The following is a 23,259-nucleotide window of genomic DNA, read 5'->3' on the forward strand; positions in this document are numbered from 1 at the left end:
GCTGCACCACATCCACTCCCACTGCCAGGAGGTGACTGTCCGCTGCTGCGTACCTAGGCTGCTGCAGCACATCCACCCCCACTGCCTGGAGGTGACTGCCCGCCGCTGCGCAAACAAGGCTTTCTGCTCACCTTTCGCAACATGCATGTAGAAAAGAGGGCCTACCACATGCTGCTGCAAGCCCCAAGCCGTGGGCCCGCGGACTGGGCACCCTGCATATCATGAAGCTCCGCTCCGCAGACCACCAGATCTCACATTTGGTGCTGCGTCTTGATTTTACCATGGCAGAGGACATACCAGTGCAACCGCCATCATCACAGGTTGCACACCCGCTCAGCTCTTGCAGTGGCGCTAACTCTGTGGCCAGTGAGGCCACGCCACGTGACGGTAAGCCCCCACTGTTCGATGGCTGAGGCCTACATTGCAGTCCAACAGGGCACACAAAACCTGACATTTCTGGACCGCCGAGACGGGGCATCATCACAGGCTGCACACCCGCTCATCACTTACAGTGACCTGTTAGATTTGGGGGTCTCTAGTTGGCACAGGTAGGTACTTGTGACAAATAGGGACTCTTGCCTCCAGTCAGGGTAAGTGGGATTACTCTCCTAAAATAACCCCTGCTCAACCCCTAGGTAGCTTGGCACAAGCAGGCAAGGCTTATTTCAGAGGCGTTGTAAGTTAAGCAGTTGTGACCACATACAGTAACCCAGTAACACAGTGACAACACTACAAATGGACACCACACAGGTTTTATATAAAAAATAAGTAGACTTTATATAGAGTTACCACAAGACCATAACAACAAAAATACACACTATGATTACTTTAAAATGGTAGATTTAAGCTTAGTTCAGTTCAGTTCTTAGATGCAACACTCTGCGTCAATATACCTTAGGTTGCGTTGCGCTTCCACGACAAGCAATGTCGCAGCGTTGGGAAATGCGGCAAAGTTCAGATACAAAGAAATAAAGACGCGAAGATCTTCCAGATGCGGCACGCTTCTCGGGGATGTGAGAAGCTCTCGGTTCGATGCGTGGACTACAGCTGTAACATCCATGATGCGACTGCAGCAGCTCCAGCGGCAACGCTCTTCTCCCACAATGCGTGAAGCTTCCGCTAGATGCGAAAACTACAGCGGCGACATCCAAGATGCTCTGACAGCAGCTCTGACGGCGGCGTGCTTCTCGGGGATGCGAGGTGCTCTTGGTCGATGCGGTGCAGTGCGACAGTTCCAGCAGCGACACCCTCCTTTGGAGTTGCGATGGCAGGCACAGCGACGGCAACACGCTCCGACCTCGTTGGAAGATTCTTCTCCTGATGCAGTGCAGTCCGACAGCTCCAGTGGCAACACCCTCCTTCGGAGTTGCGACAGCAGTAGCAGCGACTGCGACACGCTTTCTCTTCGTTGCGGCACACTTTTCCCCGGATGCGATGCAGTGCGACAGTTCCAGCGGCGACACCCTCCTTTGGGGTTGCGACGGCATGCACAGCGACGGCGGCACGCTTCTTCTCGTTGAGGTGTGCTTCCAGCTCCTTGCGACACACAGTTCCTCAGAAGGCCTAAAACAGTAGCAGGCACTTCCAAAAGAACTCTGGAGGGCTGGGGGTTGAAGTCTGTTGTACCTGAGCATCAGCAGGAGGCAAGCACTTTTCCAAGCCCTTGGAGATCCTTCACAAGTTGAAAGCAAAGTACACAAAGTTCCTTTCTCCTTCCTTTGGCAGTAAGGCAACCACTGCAGGCCAATCCCCCAAGCAGCACTTCAGCTTGGGAATAGTCTTTCCTCAGTTTCTTCAGGTTCCTCTCCTCAGTAAAGGTTTCTTCTTGTAGTACAAAGTGATCTAATTTCATGGGATCAGGGTGCCAATATTTAAACCCCAAAATCCTTTCTTCTCTGAGGGGAGGGGGGCCTGTGCCCAGTCCTAACCAGTTCTGAAGCACTCTGTTTACCAGACTTCTCCTTTCCTTTCACAGTGCAGGGCATGCACATCAGCCGCCCCACAGGAGGTGGAGCCAGCATTGTGGAAGGCAAGTACAGTCCTGGAGCACTTTGTTTACAGGACTCCTTCTCTTCTTTCAGTGTGCAGGGCAGAGACATCAACCGCTCCCCAGGGGGTGGAGCCAGTATTGTGGAAGGCAGGCACTGCCCTATTCAAGGTTCAGGTACAACTCCTCCCTCCCATCTAGATGCAGATCTCTCTATTCACCACTCAGTGACTCAGCCTGTCTCTTGGAATCCCCCAGCCCTGTCACTCACAAAACCAGACAAAGGAATACACAACCTAGCAGAGGCAGGTTTGAATGGTTAGATAAGCAAATACCTACTTTCTAAAAGAGGTATTGGCAAACCCAGAATATTAAAATAAACTTCACTAAAAGATGTATTTTATTATTCTGAGTCCAGGCATACTAAACTCGAACTTCTACCATGTTCTCTGAGTCTTTTAGGATTATAAAAATGTAATATTCTAACAGCCCATTCTGGCCTACGGAGAACAGGTAGCCTTGCAAAAGTGAAAAACGAAAATGGCTGTAATTCACTATTAGGACATGCCACACACCAGGGCTTGTCCTACCTTATACTTACAATGCACCCTGTCCCAGGGCATACCATAGGGGGGAACAGCGTTTACAATGCGGGTATTACCACGCGCTACCATTACAACACTGCTATTACAACGCAAGTCGTTACAGTGACTTGCGCTGGAGGGCGCTGTTGGATAGGGAATAGTTTAATTTTCTATTCCAACACCTTCCCTACTGTAACGTGGGCTGGATTTGGAATAGAAAATTAAACTATTCCACTATCCAGCGCTTACAGCGCAAGTCGTTGTAACGACTTGCGTTGTAAAAACAGCATTGTAATGGCACGCGTGGCAAAAGCCCGCGTTGTAATGCCATACAACCACCATAGGGGTGACTGATATGAAGAAAAGGGAAGGTTTGGGGACTGGGAAGTGGGTGCACTTGCCTAGTCAGCATGACAGTACCAGACTGCACGCAGGTTCTGCAATGGCAGACCTTAGATACATTTTACAAGGCTGCTTCTGTGGGTGGCACAACCAGTGCTGCAGGCCCACCAGCAGCATTTGGATTACACGCCCTGGAACACTCAGTGCACTAGACTAGGGTCTGACAAGTAAACCAAATAGCTAAAGATGGAACCACTGATTAATACATCAATTTACAATAGGGAGCACTTGCACTGTGGCACTGAATAGCAGTGGCACAGTGCCCAAAGCATCTAACACCAGCAAAAATACATGAAGCAACAGCAAAAATGGAAGGGAGACCCACGCCAATGGTGCCAGGTCTAACATGCCCCTACCTCAGTACACCGAAAGTCACCTTCCTGTGGCGGTGTGCCTGTGCCGGCTGCAGTGCATCCTGTGCCACCAAGTCTGAAATGGAAATGGCTTGGAGCACGTGCGCCTGGTCCTTTTTATTGGCAGGGTTACGTGCCCTGTGATGCCTGTGCTTGATGGGTGTGGTGTGGGTATAAACGTGGCATCAGGGAGTGGCTGTGGCATACTGACAACTAGACCTGTGAGCGGCAGAACACTAAAATGAAAATCTGGCCCATGTAGCTTTGTTGTCCCTCTCTGTATGCGTAAGCGGAGTCGGCTGGCCTGGCATTTGCCAGTCCTGCGTGAGGCTGTGAACAATGACTCCGGAGCTCTGGGCGTGGTTCCGTCCGGGGCTGTATGAGGAATCAACTGATGCGGGTGTCCCTGTTGTAGTGCTGCCGCCACCCGGGCAGCAAGCGTCAATGTGTCAACCTGTGACCCAAGTCCCAAAACATGACCAACATAGAAGGTAAGGGGAATCACTGGCCCTACATTCATCCATACTTCCACACATGAAAGATTGTGCACATTTATCTGTGTGGATATGAATGTGTATTGCACATTCAGTGGAGTGTTGCAGCTGTAGCAATACATGGCCATGCAAAGCCCAAATTTCCGTTTTTGGCACATGGAGGGCAGCCAATTAGAGCCAAGCTCGTGCTCCGGGGTGAGGCTCCACCAACATATGTACTTATGCAATCACTGCACCAATTCTGAAGCACTTATAAATTCACTATACACTCTCCTTGCAGTACTCTAATGATCCAGTCTCTACCTATGTACTTATATAATGACCGAGACAAAGTTACATAACCAAAGTTTGCCCACCGCCAGAGGTAAAATGGTTGCAAGCGCTGTCCACAGCAGACTGTAATGTGGTAGGGCCCAGGGGAAGCATCATGCATACATAATAAACACAGGGACACAGATAGATAGATAGTGGAACTGGGTACGGGCATGTGTGCTCGGTCCCTTTTTATTACCAGGGTCAAATGTCCAGTGACATCTGTGCTGGATGCGTGTGGGGTGAGTGTAAGCCAGCCCTCAGGGAATGGCTGGTGCTGGCAACAAGTACAACAGTAATCATCGGATCACACACAGAGATTCAGTAATTAAGGGTGCATGACTTGAGCTACACTAAGTTAGGGGGACCAGATATGAAATAATACACAAAAGATTCTATTGTAAAGGGTTCATGACTTGTGGTAAGTTGAGGTAGGGGCAGCAGATCTGAAATCACACACAAAAGATTCTATCATAATGGGTCCATGAGTTGTGGTGCACTGATGTAAGGGCTTCTGAAGCATTCCGTGTGTGCACAGTAAGCGATGATGCTGGGTCCGGGAGGGCCGCACTGGTAGTAATGTCTGTTGCCTATTGGACTATGTCATCTGCAATCGCCACTCGATCTGAATTGTGAGCCCTGCTGTCTGCAATGTAGCTGGAAGGCAGTAGTCAGCACAGACATCGAGGAATGCTTTTTGTTACTTCTTCTTGGCAAAATCCGAGGACATAGAGTACAATTCTGTCTGCAAGTGATAAATCAAGACTCAATTCAAATTGTGAGCTCTGCTGATCGCAGTGAAGGTAACAAAAGATGAAATATGTTTGGAATACATTGTCGAAATGTGTAGGTTTTGGGGACGTTATAGTTAGTTGCCTACTGGACTCTGAAATTAATGAATCAAGACTAAATTTGAATTGTGAGCCCTGCTAACCACAGTGCAGGCCGGAGGCAGCGGTCAGTAAAGGCCCACAGACACGTGGCATTGACTTTAGCTGCACAGATTGGGAGCATTTGGTTTTATTAACCATTTATAGTCTCTTACACAGTTTGCATCAGTACTAATCTTGAATTGTGAGCCCTGCTGAATACAGTGTAGACTGGAGGCAGGGGTCAGGAAGGGCCCACAGCCACGTATCGTTGACTTGAGCTGTATGGAGTTAGTGGTAGGTGTGGCGCTCAGCGTGTGCGCAGCCAGGGATGATGCGTGGTGTGGGCGGGCCTCACTGGGAGCAATGTCTCTTGCCTACTGTACTGCATCATCTGCAATCGCGACTCCATCTGTATTGTGAGCCCTGCTTTCTGCAGTGTAGATCGAAGGCAGTAGTCAGCACAGACATCGAGGAATGCTTTTTGTGACTTCCTCTTGAGAAAATCCAATGACATAGAGTACAGTTCACTCTGCAATAAATACATCAAAACTGAATTCAAATTGTGAGCTCTGCTGTCCGCAGTGTAGACTGCCATTCAGTGTTCCTTTGTACTTGCAAGATGAAATTGGTCATTGTACTAAAGCTATAATTGATATCAAAAAAGTTCTTGAAGCAAGGATACTAAAATGATTTTATGTAGGTTTTAGGGACATTGGGCCCGATTCACAGAACTAACTTAAGACAAAATCCTAAACGTACTACTTTTGGTATTCACAGAAGTTAGGATTTTGTCTTAAGTTTGTCTTAAGTCAGACTTAAGACAGACTTAAGTTAGGATTTTGTATTAAGTCTGTCTTAAGTCTGTCTTAAGACAAACTTAAGACAAAATCCTAACTTCTGTGAATATCAAAAGTAGTAAGTTTAGGATTTTGTCTTAAGTTAGTTCTGTGAATCGGGCCCACTGTAGTTAGTTGCCTACTGGACTCTGTAATTAATGAATCAAGACTCAATTTTAATTGTGAGCTCTGCTGACCGCAGTGTAGGCCGGAGGCAGTGGTCAGCAAGGGCCCACAGCCATGTGGCGTTGAGTTGAGCTGCACAGTTAGTGGCATCAGAAGCATTCAGCGTGTGCGGAGCCTGCAATGATGAGTGGTCCGGGCGGGCTGCACTGAAAGCAATGTCTTTTGTCTAATGAATTCTCCCTTAATAAGGATACATGGTGATGACTTATGGTGCACTGAGTTGGTGGCACCTGAAGCACTCAGCGTGTGTGCACCCTGCGATGATGCGCGGTCTGGGTGTGCAGCACTGGTAGCAATGTCTTTTGTCTAATGAATTATGCCTTAATAAGTGTAAAAGATGAAAAATTAGTTGGCCCTCTTGAATGAATACATTAAAATGAACCGTAGTTTATATTAATTTATGTCTGACATCTGCCTGTAAATGATATGAGCCACTCATAATGGGAGGTAGCTCCATGCTGCACAAATGGTTAAAATAAAGTTGTCTGAAATTCAGCTGAAACCAGAAAGAATGGCAAGTGAACGTGTACGTGCCCATTCTGCTGTAACTCCAACTTGTTTAATGATTCACTGGCTTTCACCTGTGTATAGAGCCAGTTCAGCGAGCCAATTCCTAGAAAGGGTTCGCTGACCTAGGACGTGTCAAGTTTGCTCTGCCCTTGCCCGGTTAAGTGAAAGGGTAAAGTGTTTGCTCAGCACAGATAGCAAGTGCGTCATTTGTATGAGGAAAGCAGAAAACACGGGCCTCTGCTGATAAGAGCAAACAGTGCACATTGACATTTTAAAGATAACCGACCAAAAGGCTGTGGGTCAGGAGGTAGTGGTGTAAAGATTAACCAGCATCTGCATGGTCAGATCCGTCAGGAATAATGTAAAGTGTGAACGTAGACATATTTCTGAAATGCACCATGATGTTGTAATGTACACGTGGCTGAGATGGTCACACCACAATGTAGTAGTTAATGAATAATGTGTCAGGGGTCTGTGAAAACATATATAAAGACTGATTTCCTCACTGAAAAACCAGATCACTTTGCAGTCCTGCAAATTGTCTCAGCTGCAGCTTATTGGCAATAAAGCCACTTTCTTTTGAAACCTTGTATGTGCCCTTCTTCTTGTCCCTATTCACAATTTTGTGCTTTTACAGATGGTACCAGTGACTCGCTGGGAACTGATGGTCTCTGCAGGGGGTAAAGAACTGCGGTCTCGGTACTCTTCAGGGGCCTTCCAGTCTCGGTGTATGCTGCGCAGCTGCTGATTGGACATAGTTTCCTGCAAGGCCCAGACAAGAAGGCTCTCGTTGATAAGCCTTTGACAATAGACACCACCAGCTTCCTTCAAGCCATCAGGTGATTTTGCCACAGCAAAGAAGGACGCATACAATGGCATTACTGGTCTGATGATCTGGTAGGCAGTGCTTAACTGCACTGAACTCAATTTTATCAATTGAATGTTGTTTTTCTAAATACATCAGAGGGTACACACTGAGATTCATTAGGGGTCTCTAGGGGAGGTCTGAGGGCGCCGTTAAGATAGGTGCCTGAGGAGGACTGTCCAACCTGGGAAAGGTCATAAGGATCCCAAGGACAGGAGAGGGACCGTGGGAGGTTGCCTCAGAGGGACCGTGGGAGGTTGCCTCAAGACGTCTAAAAAATATGCATATTGTTGAAGTAAGGTGTACAACAGTATATTTCTAGAAAAGAAATAAAAAGTGACAAAGGAAGAAAAATAATTAAATTAGTAACTAAATAAAAGGCAGCCTTAGATGTCACCCAACCGACACCTCCTCGTGGCACACCAGCATGGTACGTGTCACGGAAAAAAGGGTACCATACAGCTGTTCATCTAGATCAATGGACTCATTATACCAGGAAAAATCCTGATTTACAATGGCCAGAATATGGCGCGTTTGATAGAGCTAAAATGCTTTATTAGAAGATTGTTTAAGGGAACGTGAAAAGAAAGGGAAGAAAGTACGTTTATTACAATGGGATGCATTTCATGCATGGCGGTCATACGCCGCTAATAGATGGTCAGGGGAACCTAGGACAACGAAAGGAAAAGCTATGGCACATGATAGGGAGAAGGCAAAAGAAAGATATGTAACAAGTTGTAGGGAAAAAGAAATGGAAATAGACAAATGCCTTACAGTTCACAAGCCAATACCAGATGTTTACCCCACTCTACCTAATGCTCCCTTAAAACAGGAACAAACTGAAGATCCTGTAATAGAGGCATTATTAACAACTCCACCACCATACAGCCCGCAAACAACGCAAGCTTCATCAGCACCGCAGACACACACACCACAAGTTACATCACAAACTAGTGAGACAATACCTATACAACTTCAGGGTACCCCTGTTTCTGGCTCAGGTAGACAAGGGTTACGGATAAAAATATCAGACAAAGAACAGAAAGTGATACACGAGTGGGTGATGGAGGTTATGAAAAATGGTACTTCTACATGGCGAAATGCAAAAAGCCGCTTCCCGACTGATTTCACGCCTGCACTTCAACGCAGTGCTTTGGAAAAGTTGGACAAGAAAAGTTACAGCTGGTTTAAAGACTGGGACAAACATTGGCCTGAGGAAGACAGCTACCCCCAACCTGTTAGGTTGTCCCGTGTTCATAACGGCACAATATCAGCAGTAATAGACGATGTAGGGGCAACAAGCACAGAAATATTAGATGCTGTCCAGATATTAGCTGAATGGATAGATACACTACTGATATTAGAAAAAAAATGTACAAAAGTTAAAAAAAGTAAGGAGGAGGAAGCTAGTACTCTTTCTCCTACTCACACCTTGCCTTTGAGAGAAGTAAATGTAAATGTAGTTGAGCTTATATAGCGCTCAGCTACCCGCAGTGGGTGTCCCGGCGCTTGCTTAGGGAACCCGTCCTGATATTCCCCTGTGTGATAGCCCCAGCAGGTATCCACAAGGTGAAAGTCAGGCATCCCGCCGCGAGGGGCCATTGTGGAGATTAAGCAAGCTATTGCCCAGAGTTGCAGAGTGTGAACCCGTGAGTCGAGAAGGCACCGGAGCGAGAATTATCGAGTCCGTGGAATTTTTAGCCCAAGACCCGCCGAGGCGGGGAATTGAACCCTGGTCCAATACCGATCTCAGCTTCCGGGTCTGCCGCCTCTAACCCCTGAGCCACACTTCTCCACTATACCAGGAAGTCAGCCAGGACACACTACTATTAAGGTGCACACACCATGGTCTAACATTGAGTTACATAGATTTGCGCTTCAGTTTCCAGATATTAGACAAGACAGAGAAGAATGGTATAGACAGACCGAAATAATACTAAGAGTTGGCACTCTCACACTGGATGCCATAGAACAAATGTTTTCTATAATATTGCCACCAGACATTTGGGGAAAAATAAGGAGAGAGGATGATGAATTTTTAAAAATAAAATGGGAAGATATAACTTCAGAAAAAAGGAAACAAGGAGAGGATATATCGGATGATATTAGAGACTTACCAGCAAAAATAATGGCTAAAGTAAATACACTGGTACCCAGAAAACAAATAGACTGGTCAAAATTAAATGCATGCATTCAAGATACTGAAAAAACAGTATCTGGGTTTTTGCGCTAGAATACAGAAAGTCTTCACAGCTTCAAGTGGTTTAGATACTGAAAAAGAAGCAACACAAAGCGCACGTGTCTCCTGTTTTGTAAATAATTTAAAACCTGCAATTAAAAGAGGGATTCTAGAGTACAACCCTACTTGGTCATGCAAACCTCTGACAGAAATTTTACAATTAGCACAGTATTACGAAATGCTAGGGAAACAGGATTTGGAAAGTAAAAATAACAAAATAAAGGAGTTAAAAACAAAAGTTTTGATTCAGCAAGCAAACCAGTATAGCGGCAGAGGACAAAGAAGCAGGGGGAGAGGAAGAGGCCGTGGAGGCCCACAAAGGTCATTTTCGGCTCCCCTACACAGCATACCACCACAAATGAACACACACACACACAGGGATGCTTTAATTGTGGGGAACATGATCACTGGAGAGCTCAATGCCCACACCCTGTCAAACAGTCACAAAGAGGGGGTGGGATGGGGAGATCAATAGGCCGGGGAAGGAGCATGGGAAGAGCTGGATGTCAACAGCAAGGACGTGACTCACAAGATGGCCCAGCAGGGTATCCCCCCAACACAAATTTCTTTGATAATGAACAAATACCAAAAATGCAGGTGCATCACCCTTATGATGGAATATATCAGGAAGGGCCCCAAGGGGAATGGAACTATTATGCACCATAGGGAGGCCCAAGAGAGTTAATACAGAGGATGGTAATCCCTGTAGATCCCACTGGACCATATGTGAGGGGTAAGATTGAAGGTACACCTGTGGAATTACTAATAGATACAGGGGCCACCAATTCCTCCTTAACAAAGAAAAAGTTTCCAGATGTTCCTCTCTCAGGAAAAATAAATAAGTCAGTGGGATTCACCAACATACTTGTAACAAGCCCAATTTCAGCACCCTTGAAATACAGTATAGGCCCAATTCAGGACACGCATTCATTCCTTATATCAGACAAATGTGCATTTAATTTGTTGGGATTGGACTTGCTAAAAAAGATGAATGCCACAATTAAGTGCACTGCAGACGGAGTTTTCTTGGAAGTAGATGGACCAATGACAGAGGAAATGGGCAACTGTTTCCTATCAATAGAAATACAAAACATTACAGCACAAATGATGGATCAGATAGATTCAAGGATATGGGCAAAACACAAAAATGACACAGGGAAAATGAACATCACACCTGTAACAATTACAGTCAAACAGAATGTGAAATTACCAAGAATACCACAGTACAAAATAGCTCCAGAGGGTCTAAAGGGATTGCAGGATATAGTAGCTGACTTACTAAAAGAAGGGATTGTTAAAGAAATATCAGGCAGTCCTTGTAACAGCCCTATTCTTGCGGGCTTAAAAAAAATCGATGGAAATACTAATGAAAAAAGTTACAGATTCATAGTTGATCTCAGAGAAATTAATAAAATAGTGGTGCCACAGTTCCCGGTTGTCCCAAATGTAGTATCAATATTGTCAACATTGTCACCTGAAATGGCATATTTTTCTGTAGTGGATTTAAAAAATGCATTTGTCTCAATTCCAGTAGATGAGGGTAGCATGTACCTCTTTTCATTCCCTGTAAGCGGGAGACCCTTCTGCTTCTGTAGAATCCCTCAAGAGTTCACAGAAAGCCCGAGCATTTACAGCCAGGCCTTGAAAAGAGAACTAGATACATTCAATTTATCACCTAATTCTGTGCTAATACAATATATAGATGACCTGCTGCTTGGTAGCATCTCTGAGACACAATGTACAATTGACACCATTAATTTGTTAAATTTCTTAGCTGAACGTGGTCACAAAGTTTCACCAGAAAAGATACAATTTGTTCAACAGGAAGTATCCTACCTAGGACACATCCTGTCGAAAGGGCAGAGAAGATTGGATGATAAGCGCATTAAATTGATTCTACAGACACCAGTGCCACGCACCCAAAAAGAGGTGCGAGCCTTTTTAGGTATGGCCAGTTATTGTCAACATTGGATTGCTAACTTCTCCTTGATTTCAAAACCCTTATTGGCCCTGACCCACAAGGACACGCCCGAACCCCTTCAGTGGTTGCCAGAACATGAACAAAGCTTCCTTGCCATTCGGCAAGCTCTCTGCTCTGCTCCTGCTTTAGGCCTACCAGACTATTCTAAGTCTTTCCAACTCTATGTTCATGAGTCTGACGGGAGTGCTCTTGGGGTTCTATGCCAGCAGTTTGGTGACCACAAAAAACCATGCGCATATTTCTCTGCCACCTTGGATACTGTAGCCAAGGCTTTACCTTCCTGTATACGTTCTGTTGCAGCAACTGCCTTAGCACTACAACGTGCAGAAAGCATAATAATGGGACATGAAGTTGATGTCTATGTTCCACATGCCGTAGAGCTGATACTGAATAAGACACGTACGCAACACCTCACAAATGCCAGGCTCACGCAGTATGAGATCTGTTTATTTGCAGCACATGTAACACTTCACAAGTGTAATGTGCTTAACCCTGCCACTCTGTTACCTATTCCCACTGATGATCTAGTGGACTCAGACCATGATTGTATTTTGTTAACTGAGGAGCAAACAAAAGGGAGAATAGATATGACTGATACACCCTATGCAGATGCTGAAGGAGAATTGTGGGTGGATGGTTCCTGCCTTAGAACAGAAGATGGAAATACATCAGCAGCCTATGCAGTTGTAACAAATAAAACTGTAGTTGAGTCCTGTAAGATACCTGAGTTGTCTGCACAAGCAGCAGAACTTGTGGCACTCACACGAGCTTGTGAATTATCTGAAGGAAGGTGTGTTAACATATATACAGACAGCCAATATGCCTTTAATGTGGTACATTCCTTTGGAAGACTCTGGAAGGAAAGAGGTTTTGTTACCTCACAAGGCACAAAGATACAGCACGGAGTGCTTATCACCAAATTACTTAACTCCCTGGCACTTCCAAAGAAATTGGCCATAGTTAAATGCAGTGCTCACAAGAAGGTTACAGACAAGGTAGGCCTAGGGAAATGCATTTGCTGACATAACAGCAAAACAGACAGCAAGAAATAATTCAGCACTAGTACTAACGGCCCAAGAATTACCTGATGAAGTGAAGTCACTAGATCTAACAACTGAAGGTATAAGACTAATGCAACAAGGAGCAACAGCAGAAGAACAGATGGGTTGGTCAAAGGACGGGTCATTTGTTCAAGGATGTTGGATGAATGACGCCAAGGAGAAATATATGTTACCAGACAGGATGGTCTACTCCATGTGTTTGGCCATGCATGGCCCGGCACATATATGCAGGGATGCAATTGTAAATTGTATGGACAAATTCTGGGTGAACAAGAACATAAGAAAAATAGCACAGGAGATATGTCAAACATGTATGGTATGTGCACAGTACAATGTGGGTAAGACTGCTCCAGTACCCAAAGGCCACTTTCAAAAACCAACAATGCCATTTGAAGCCCTGCAAATAGACTATGTGGAGATGCCCCCTACAAATAAGTGTAGGTATATCCTGGTGGTGGTGTGCATGTATTCAAAATGGATAGAGGCATACCCGGTAAAACACAATGATGCCATCTCAACAGCCAAGTGCCTGATAAAGGAGTTGATCCCTCGTTTTGGGGTCCCAAAAACAATATTTTCAGACAATGGCAGTCACTTCTGTAATGAAATAATAAAACTGACATGCAAAGCCTTGGGAATACAGCAGAAGCTACACTGCGCCTATCATCCAGAGGCCGCTGGTGCAGTAGAAAGAAAAAATGGCATGCTCAAGGCCAAGGTAGCAAAAATATGTGCTGACACAAAATTGACCTGGATGGATGCCTTACCTATTGCCCTAATGAGCATGAGGAGCACACCAGATGCCAAGACCAAACTCAGTGCACACGAAATTGTCACTGGGTTGCCAATGGTAGCTTGGGGAGTTCCAGACAAAAATGCTCTGCCTATGATGACAAATGAACTGTTGAATGATTACTGCATGTCACTTACACGCACTCTTGCTTCTATCAACCAGCACGTGAAGGGGGCCCTTCCAGAGCCACTGCAGGTCGAGGGGCACAAGTTCAAGCCCGGTGATTGGGTGCTCATCAAAGCATTTCAGAGGTCCAACTGTCTCCAAGCTCGCTGGAAGGGTCCGCAGCAAGTCCTGCTCGCCACAAAGACAGCAGTGAAGTGCACCAGCAACAAATCTTGGATACACGCCAGCCATATAAAGAGGGCACCTCCTGAGACTGCATCCAGCCAAAACCCAGGTCAGCAGCACATGCCAACACCAGAACTGATCAAAGAGGAAAAAAGGTACAATTTGAGGTCTACAAAGAAGAAGGAGATGAAATGTCAGTAATTCTGGTAACTGATCTTCTGCAGGAAATAGATGAAGTACTACTATTAGATATTATCCTAACAGATATTTTGACAACAATTTTTGACTTTGAGAATAGCAGTGAAGAAGACAACGAAGACGCACTCATTTACCTTGAAGAAGTATTTGATCAGCTAGAATACCAACTAATGCGAGATTTAAATAGTATAGCATTACAAGAAGCCTTGAGTAGAGTACTTTCTGACTAAAAAAATTCAACTAGGGTATATTGCACACTACCACCAGGAGTAATTCTCAGTTGCAGAACAGGAAATGTTTAGCACACTTCATCAGGGAAATCTTAGTAAAAAAAAATGGGCCAGTATAACGTTGAGTAGATGAACTGATCCAGGAGGTATTTGCGAGTCCTCCTGTAACTGCATAGTGCCCGTGCCACTGCAGCAATTAGTAGATGAACTGATCCAGGAGGTATTTGCGAGTCCTCCTGTAACTGCATAGTGCCCGTGCCACTGCATCAATTAGTAGATGAACTGATCCAGGAGGTATTTGCGAGTCCTCCTGTAACTGCATAGTGCCCGTGCCACTGCAGCAATTAGTAGATGAACTGATCCGGGAGGTATTTGCGAGTCCTCCTGTCACTGCGAGCACCCGCGCTGCTGCAGCAACCAGCAAATAACTTTTTCACAGGTTGGCAAGACAGCCTGCTTCAAAAAGCTCCTTTAGGGTGAGGTACAGTGGACAATATTGTAAAAAAATTAAGTAAGGCTGCACTAAGGGTTAATATACGTGACCAAAGGGTCGTGCATTACAAGAATTACATGCATATCTTTGGGAGGCGAGAAGTACAAAGAAATTCTCAGAGGTCATCTGAAATATTAACGAATAGCTGTTCGCAATATATTCTGTACTACAGCCTCACCTTATATGTGTTTATGCTTTTTGTGTGTTTAGCTTATATTATAGTAAAGATTCACAACATAGTGTCATCAATAGCACTACATCCAATTAAAGAAAGTATAAGATTAGATAGGTATGGATAGGGAAAATACAGCTCTAAGAATGAAGAAAAAATGGTATAAGTCTAAAATGTGCATACCTGGGGTGATATTCTGTCTGTTATTGCTAGCATTAATTACTGTATATCTATTGGATGTGTTCTATCCCATGGAACAGTTGATCCCAACACCAACACTACCTGCTACAATACCTGCATACACTTTGTCACCTGAAGAAATAGCCCACAGAGAAGAAATGCACCACAATTCCTTTGTAACTTTGTTGCATCATACAAATAAGATATTACCAAGGGGAAATTGCTGGATATGTTTGCAATTCCCAGCTTCGGTGGACCAAAGTTTGCCCCTGGTTCAAGTCCCACTGCCTTTTGAAGCATCCTGTTATGCCATTTACATAACAATAGTAAAAATAGAACTAATAGCTGTTTTGCAGAATTTAAAGAAAAGTACTGCTGGTGCAGGGACAACTAGTGCTCCACCTGCAGGAACATTATATAACAAATATATGGCAGATATTCTGACTCTGGGGAACTGCACGGAGGTAATAGAACAGAATGCAACATTCCCCCTGTCTGACATCTTTACTCCGCTCTTTCCAACTCAGAATACAAGCACTGGGATAGCAGGCCCATCAAAAGAGGCAAATAAGAATATACCATTTTTGAAGTTAAAATTAAGAAAACACAACGCAATAGGGAGTATTTGTATTAAGAGTAATGGGACCTATCAGGTGGGCAATAGTACAAATTGTAACATGACATTTGAAATGACGGCCGGAAATATTAGCATTCCACTTTACGTAGGTGACTCAATTTATTTCATTTGTGGAGAGAAGGCTTATACATTGCTTCCAACAAGTTGGAGTGGTTGTTGTCACCTAGGGTTTGTATTACCTGCTATAGCAATAAAGGACACAAAGGAAGTACGAAGGGACATGCAAAGACATGCACCACGGTGAGGCAGGAGAAGTGTGGATCAAAGAGATACAGCATCACAGATAGCGGGTGATATATTTAAAGGGGTGTTAGACGGGGACCTGGAGGGTCGGCCGAGGACAAGAGGAGAGGCCTCGGGTGAGGGCCATCTCCAGTGATCGTACAGACAAGTAACTTCCCCCCCACAGATGGACACCACACAAGGATAAGGTCAACACTCTTTATATACGGTTCTTGAAGCAAGATATCAACGATACAGTGTGATCGGGACACGAGGGTCCTCTCAATTCTAGTCTCTGGAAGGGAAAAGGGGGTAGCGGGACAGTCTTGGTACCGGTCTGGTACTGAGGTGGTACGATGAATAGCTCACAATCCTCGAGCTCGGAGTTCTGGAAGGTCGGGCCGCGGCAGCGCCAGCAGGCTCGGATGATAAGTCTCACTTGAGAAGGGCCGCGGCAGCGCCAGCCGGCAAAGGCGATGGTTCACACCAGGATGGGCCGCGTCAGCGCCAGCAGGTCCCGACGAGGATGTAGGTTGCAGAGGGCCGCGTCAGCGCCAGCAGGTCCAGACGAGGATGTAGGTTGCAGAGGGCCGCGGCAGCGCCAGCAGGTCCCGACGAGGATGTAAGTTGCAGAGGGCCGCGGCAGCGCCAGCAGGTCCCGACGAGGAGGTAGGTTGCAGAGGGCTGCGGCAGCGCCAGCAGGTCCCGACGAGGATGAAGGTTGCAGAAAGCCGCGGCAGCGCCAGCAGGCAGGACGATGATTCACAAGGCAGGGCTGCGGCAGCGCCAGCAGTCCGTCAAGGATGAGTTCTTCAAGGTGTCTCTCGACTCCAGGATACAACTGCCTTCCTGCTCTGGAGCTGCCCCAGTTATAGGTCTGGCCTCCTTTGATGTCCGGACCCTCGCTCTTGGCGGTCGGGAGGTCCGGGATGAGGGAGTCCAGACACCCAGCAGGGGGGTGGAGCCAGCGCCCGGGGAGGCTGGGGGTGATCGGCACCTGGCGGGGGAGAGCCATCGACACTCCTTTCTCCCATTGACCTGCCAAGTGGTCTCTTCACCTCCTGAGTGGATGTGGTGCCTCGATGTCGGGGCCTGGCCAGGCCCAGGGTTGGGGTCGAGCTGAGGCCACGCGGCCTCGTGGTGCAGTGTCCAAGATGGCGGCTGGGCCGGGGCAAGGCTGCCGGTGGTAGCCCGGGCCGGCTGATGTCGGGGTGTTCGGGAGCAGGCGTCCCGTTGGGGACGGGTTGCGGGTTGCTTCTGTGGGTTGCCGGGGTGGTTCTTCTGGTGACACTGGGAGAGCCGGTGTCCGAGTCTTGTGATGCGGGGAGGAAGCGGCCCCTTCACGAGGCCTGTCCAACATGCGTCCCCCCCAGCTGAAGGCAGGGAGAGTCAGCCATCTTCTTGGGTACTCTCCTCGCCGAGGCGGAAAAAGCGTGACAGGCCGTCCGCGTTGGCGTGGTCTTGGCCAGGGCGATGCTCCACAGTGAAGTCCATCCCCTGCAGGGAGATGGACCAACGCAACAGTTTTGGATTCTCCCCCCGCATCTGCATCAGCCATTGCAGGGGTCGATGATCTGTTTGTACCCTGAAATGGGTACCGAAGAGGTAGGGCCGGAGTTTCTTGAGGGCCCATACTACTGCGAAGGCCTCCCTCTCGATGGTGCTCCAGCGCTGCTCTCGGGCTAGCAGGCGTCGGCTGATGAAGGCCACTGGTTGATCGACTCCCTCGGGGTTGAGTTGAGAGAGTACTGCCCCAATGCCATGATCTGAGGCGTCCGTCTGGACGATGAATTCCCGGCTGTAGTCGGGGGCCTGGAGCACGGGGGCGATGCACATGGCAGCCTTCAACCTCTCGAAGGCCGCTTGACAGTCCGGAGTCCAGTTGACTGTTTTGGGGTTTTTCTTGGAGGTGAGTTCCGTGAGGGGCCCCACAATGCTGCCATAATCCTTCACAAACCGCCGGTAGTATCCGGTGAGCCCCAGGAAGGCTCGGACCTCGGTTTGGGTGACAGGTGGTTGCCAGGACTGGATGGCAGCGATCTTGAGCTGAAGGGGGGCCACCAGACCGCTCCCCACTTGGTGTCCGAGGTAGGTCACGGTCCCCTGGCCAATCTGGCATTTGCTGGCCTTGATGGTGAGGCCGGCCTGCTGGAGGGCGTGCAGGACCTCTTGGAGGTGGTGAAGGTGGTCGGCCCAGTGATGACTGTACACAGCGATATCGTCCAGGTACGCAGCACTGAATTCTTCGAGGCCCGCCAATACCTGGTTCACGAGTCGTTGGAAAGTAGCTGGAGCATTTTTCATGCCGAATGGCATCACTTTGAAATGGTAGTGGCCATCCGGGGTGGAGAAGGCGGATCGTTCTTGGGCTCTGGGGGTGAGGCCGATCTGCCAGTAGCCTGCTGTCAGATCGAAGATGCTCAGGTAGCGGGCAGCCCCCATACGGTCAACCAGTTCATCTGCCCGGGGGATGGGGTGAGCGTCGGTTTGGGTGACAGCGTTCAGGCCCCGATAGTCTACACAGAATCGGAGCTCGGGGTGGCGCCCGGGCCGGCAGCTTTGGGGACCAGGACGACTGGGCTGGCCCAGGGGCTGTCGGATGGCTCGATCACTCCTAGGGCGAGCATTTTAGAGACTTCTTCCTGGATGCAGGTGGCACCCGATCCGGTACTCGGTAGGCCCTGTGTCGAATAGGTGGACTATCCCTAGTGTCCACGTCGTGAAGGCAACATGGGGTGACCCTTGGGGTGAGGGAGAACAGGTTCGCAAATTGCAGCAAGAGGGCCCGACAGTCTTGGCGTTGTTCCGGGGACAAGGCACCGGAGAGTCGGACCCCGTCCACTGAGCCATCTTTTTCACGGGTCCTCAGTAGGTCAGGGAGGGGCTCGGAGTCTTCTTCCGTCCCACTATCCGTTGCCATCAGTAGACTGAGCTCTGAGCGTACGAAGTGGGGTTTGAGTCTGTTGGCGTGGAGGACCCGGAGGGGGTTCCGGGGGGACTCCATGTCTATTAGGTAGGTGACAGGGCCCTTGCGCTCAATCACCTTGAAGGGTCCTGTCCATTTGTCCTGCAAGGCACAAGGTTCGACTGGAGACATCACCCATACTTGCTGACCGGGCTCGAACTCAATGGAGGAGGCATGTTGATCGTACCATTTCTTCATGTCCTCCTGACTGGCCTCAAGGTTGGCTTTGGTGAGTTCCCTGAATCGCCGAGTCTGGTTGCGGAGGGTCAGGAGGTACTTATACACGTCTGGAGGGGTCTTCTGGGGGGCCATCTCCCATTCTTCCTTGACCAGGCTGAGGGGCCCCCAGACAGGGTGTCCGTACAGGAGTTCGAAGGGGCTAAAACCGAGGGACTTCTGGGGGACCTCTCGGTAGGCGAAGAAGAGACACGGGAGCAGCACGTCCCATTGGCGACGTAGGGGCTCCTCCAGGCCCATGATCATCCCCTTGAGAGTGCGGTTAAACCGCTCGACCAGTCCGTTTCCTTGCGGGTGATATGGGGTCGTGAACCGGTAGGTAACCCCGCACTGCTGCCAGAGAGATTTCATGTACTTGGAGATAAAGTTCGTGCCCCTGTCGCTGACGACTTCCCGGGGGAAGCCCACTCGAGAGAAGATCCCCATTAATGCTCGGCCTACCACGGGTGCTGTTACAGTTCGAAGAGGAATGGCCTCGGGATAGCGGGTGGCGTGGTCCACCAAGACCAGGATGAACCGGTGCCCTTGTGCTGTTCGGGGGTCCAGGGGCCCCACAATGTCTATTCCCACCCGTTCGAACGGGGTGGTGACGACGGGAAATGGTTGCAAGGGTGCTTTGATTTTTCGGCCGCTCTTCCCGCTGGCCTGGCAGGTGGGGCAGGCCCGGCAGTGGTTGGAGACATCATTTTGCATCTTGAGCCAGTAAAAGTGTGTTACCAGGCGGTTGTACGTTTTGTCTTGTCCCAAGTGTCCAGCAAGAGGGACATCGTGCGCTAAGTTCAAAAGGAAGTCTCTGAAGCGGAGGGGCACCACCAGCACCCGGCTGGCCCCCAACTCAGCAATTCTTTGCTCACTGTATAGCAGGTCATTGTCCCAATAGATCCAGTGTGCCCCTGCGGTGTCTCCTGCGCTCTGGGCGAGGGCTTGCTGTCGGAGTCCCTCGAGGGAGGGACAGGTCTTCTGTTCTTGCCGGAATTGTTCCTGGGTGGGTCCACCCTCTTGACGCCACTGGGCCAGTTCTGGAAGATCCTGGGGCTGAGCGGGCCCTTCTTGGTTTTGCTCTGGGGGGTCAGTACTGAGGGTGTCTCCCTCTGGGACGATCGGGGGAGGAGGTGCTGGCCATTCGGGTTCTTCGGGACTGGGGATGGTGCGGGCGGCCATGGACCGGGTCGTTACGCAGGCCCAGTCCGGGAGGCCCAACATCCCCAGGTGCTCTCTTCTCTCAACGGCTGCCCAGGGGGAACTTTCGAGGTCGTTTCCCAGGAGGCAGTCCACCGGGGCATCATCACGGACAGTCACCTTCAGCATACCGGACACTCCTCCCCATTCGAAGGGGACGCGGGCCATCCGACACAGGCTCTCTGAATTGTCAGCTGATCGGACGGGGCAAAGAACGTTTGGCAAGATTTGTTCCGGGGTCACCAGATGACAGCGGACTGCCGTCACACTGGCCCCGGTGTCACGCAGGGCTTCGGCCTTGTGCCCATTGATGTTCACCCACTGGCTGTATTTTCTCGTGTTGGCGGGTAGGGGAGCCCGCGGAATCATGTCTCTTTCCCCTAGGCAAGCCAGGATCATGGCGGCGGGCTCCCATTCGGGCTGTTCTTGTTCGTACTCTTCATAATCTTCGGGAGCTTGCTCCTCTCCCAGGGCGGCGGCAGCGACCTGGCGGGGTATGGGACTCTGGTTCTTCGGGCAGTTAGGGTCGTTGGCATAGTGGCCGGTCCGCTGGCACCGGTGGCAAGTAACGTTGGCTCAGAACCCCGGACGCATCGGGGGGTTTCCCCTACCGGCCGGGGGCGGGGTGTTGCTGGCGGGAGCTGCCGGGACGGCGTCTCTGCCCTGGCCTCCTCCTCCTCGGGGGCGATGGGGACCTTGGTTGGTTCTGTTTGGTTCACTTGGCCCACTTCGGGCAACTCGAGTGCTCTCCCATCGGTCAGCTTCGGCGGCGAGCTGCCGAGGTTCAGTCAGTTTACTGTCGAGGAGGTGCTGCCTGAGCTCGACGAAGCAATTGTTGGAGAGGTGCTCCCACACAATGAGGTTAAAGAGTTGCTCGTAGGTGGTTACGTGGCTGCCCTTGATCCACCCCTCGAAGGCTCGGCTGAAATAGTTCACATACTCCACCCAAGTTGTACCCGGGATCCGCTTGCAGTCACGGAACCTCTGGCGGTACATCTCGGGCGTGAGTCCGTATCGAATGAGGAGGGCGGCCTTCATGTGGTCATAGGATGTCATTTGATGGTCCGGGAGCTGCAGCAGGGCGTCGCGCCCTTCATTGACGAACCTCCCCCATAGTCCGGCTCCCCAGTCACTTCGATCAATCCGGTGGGAGGTCATGGCTATCTCGTAGGCCTTGAACCACTGCTGGATATCGTCATTCCGATAATATTCTCTGACGACATCCTTGGGGATGTGGACTTTCGGTTCGGCAGTGCCCGGGTTGTGCGGGCGCTCGGGCACCCCGAGGTCTTTATTCTGTTTCCGCATCTCTAGCTCTGCTAGCTTGCGCTCATGTTCGTATGCCAGTCTTTTCTCTTCGAGTTCTATCTGCCTTTGTTTCTCTTCCCGCTCCTCTCGGAGCCGCAAGTGTTCTAATGTTATCTTTTGTTCTGCCAATTTCAGCTCTCCGTCCAACCGGAGCCGTGCCAACTCTAATTCATGGAGTCTGCTTTTTTCTCGTTCTTGGATCTCCTCCAGGGAGAGACCCGTTCTCCTTCCTTCCGTCGGAGTGGTGTTTGTTTCTGGTGCCTCGAGGTTTTGGTTCTGGGGTACGGACGTACCCGTTTCTGCCCCAAGATTCTAGGGCGTGTTTGAAGTCCTCTTTCGTGCTCAGCCCGGTGGTAGCAATGCCTAGTTCCATGCAAAATTGCTTTAGCTCTCGATGGTTGTACTCTTCTAGTTTCTCCATCTGGAATTTCTCTGTGGATCCGCTCTCTTTTGTTGTCATTGTGGTTGAGTCGTGGGGTGAGTTACTCTCTGTACGATTACGCGTTGGTTCGGATCGCGCCGCTGGCCACCAATGTTAGACGGGGACCTGGAGGGTTGGCCGAGGACAAGAGGAGAGGCCTCCGGTGAGGGCCGTCTCCAGCGATCGTACAGACAAGTAACTTCCCCCCCACAGATGGACACCACACAAGGATAAGGTCAACACTCTTTATATACGGTTCTTGAAGCAAGGATATCAACGATACAGTGAGATCGGGACACGAGGGTCCTCTCAATTCTAGTCTCTGGAAGGGAAAAGGGTGTAGCGGGACAGTCTTGGTACCGGTCTGGTACTGAGGTGGTACGATGAATAGCTCACAATCCTCGAGCTCGGAGTTCTGGAAGGTCGGGCCGTGGCAGCGCCAGCAGGCTCGGATGATAAGTCTCACTTGAGAAGGGCCGCGGCAGCGCCAGCCGGCAAAGGCGATGGTTCACACAAGGATGGGCCGCGGCAGCGCCAGCAGGTCCCAACGAGGATGTAGGTTGCAGAGGGCCACGGCAGCGCCCGCAGGTCCCGACGAGGATGTAGGTTGCAGAGGGCCGCGGCAGCGCCAGCAGGTCCCGACGAGGATGTAGGTTGCAGAGGGCCGCGGCAGCGCCAGCAGGTCCCGACGAGGATGTAGGCTGCAGAGGGCCGCGGCAGCGCCAGCAGGTCCCGAAGAGGAGGTAGGTTGCAGAGGGCCGCGGCAGCGCCAGCAGGTCCCGACGAAGATGTAGGTTGCAGAAAGCCGCGGCAGCGCCAGCAGGCAGGACGATGATTCACAAGGCAGGGCTGCGGCAGTGCCAGCAGTCCGTCAAGGATGAGTTCTTCAAGGTGTCTCTCGACTCCAGGATACAACTGCCTTCCTGCTCTGGAGCTGCCCCAGTTATAGGTCTGGCCTCCTTTGATGTCCGGACCCTCGCTCTTGGCGGTCGGGAGGTCCGGGATGAGGGAGTCCAGACACCCAGCAGGGGGGTGGAGCCAGCGCCCGGGGAGGCTGGGGGTGATCGGCACCTGGCGGGGGAGAGCCATCGACACTCCTTTCTCCCATTGACCTGCCAAGTGGTCTCTTCACCTCCTGGGTGGATGGTGGTGCCTCGATGTCGGGGCCTGGCCAGGCCCAGGGTTGGGGTCGAGCTGAGGCCACGCGGCCTCGTGGTGCAGTGTCCAAGATGGCGGCTGGGCCGGGGCAAG

This window comes from Lissotriton vulgaris, chromosome 8, assembly GCF_964263255.1.
Source record: "Lissotriton vulgaris chromosome 8, aLisVul1.2, whole genome shotgun sequence".
Classification (NCBI taxonomy): domain Eukaryota; kingdom Metazoa; phylum Chordata; class Amphibia; order Caudata; family Salamandridae; genus Lissotriton; species Lissotriton vulgaris.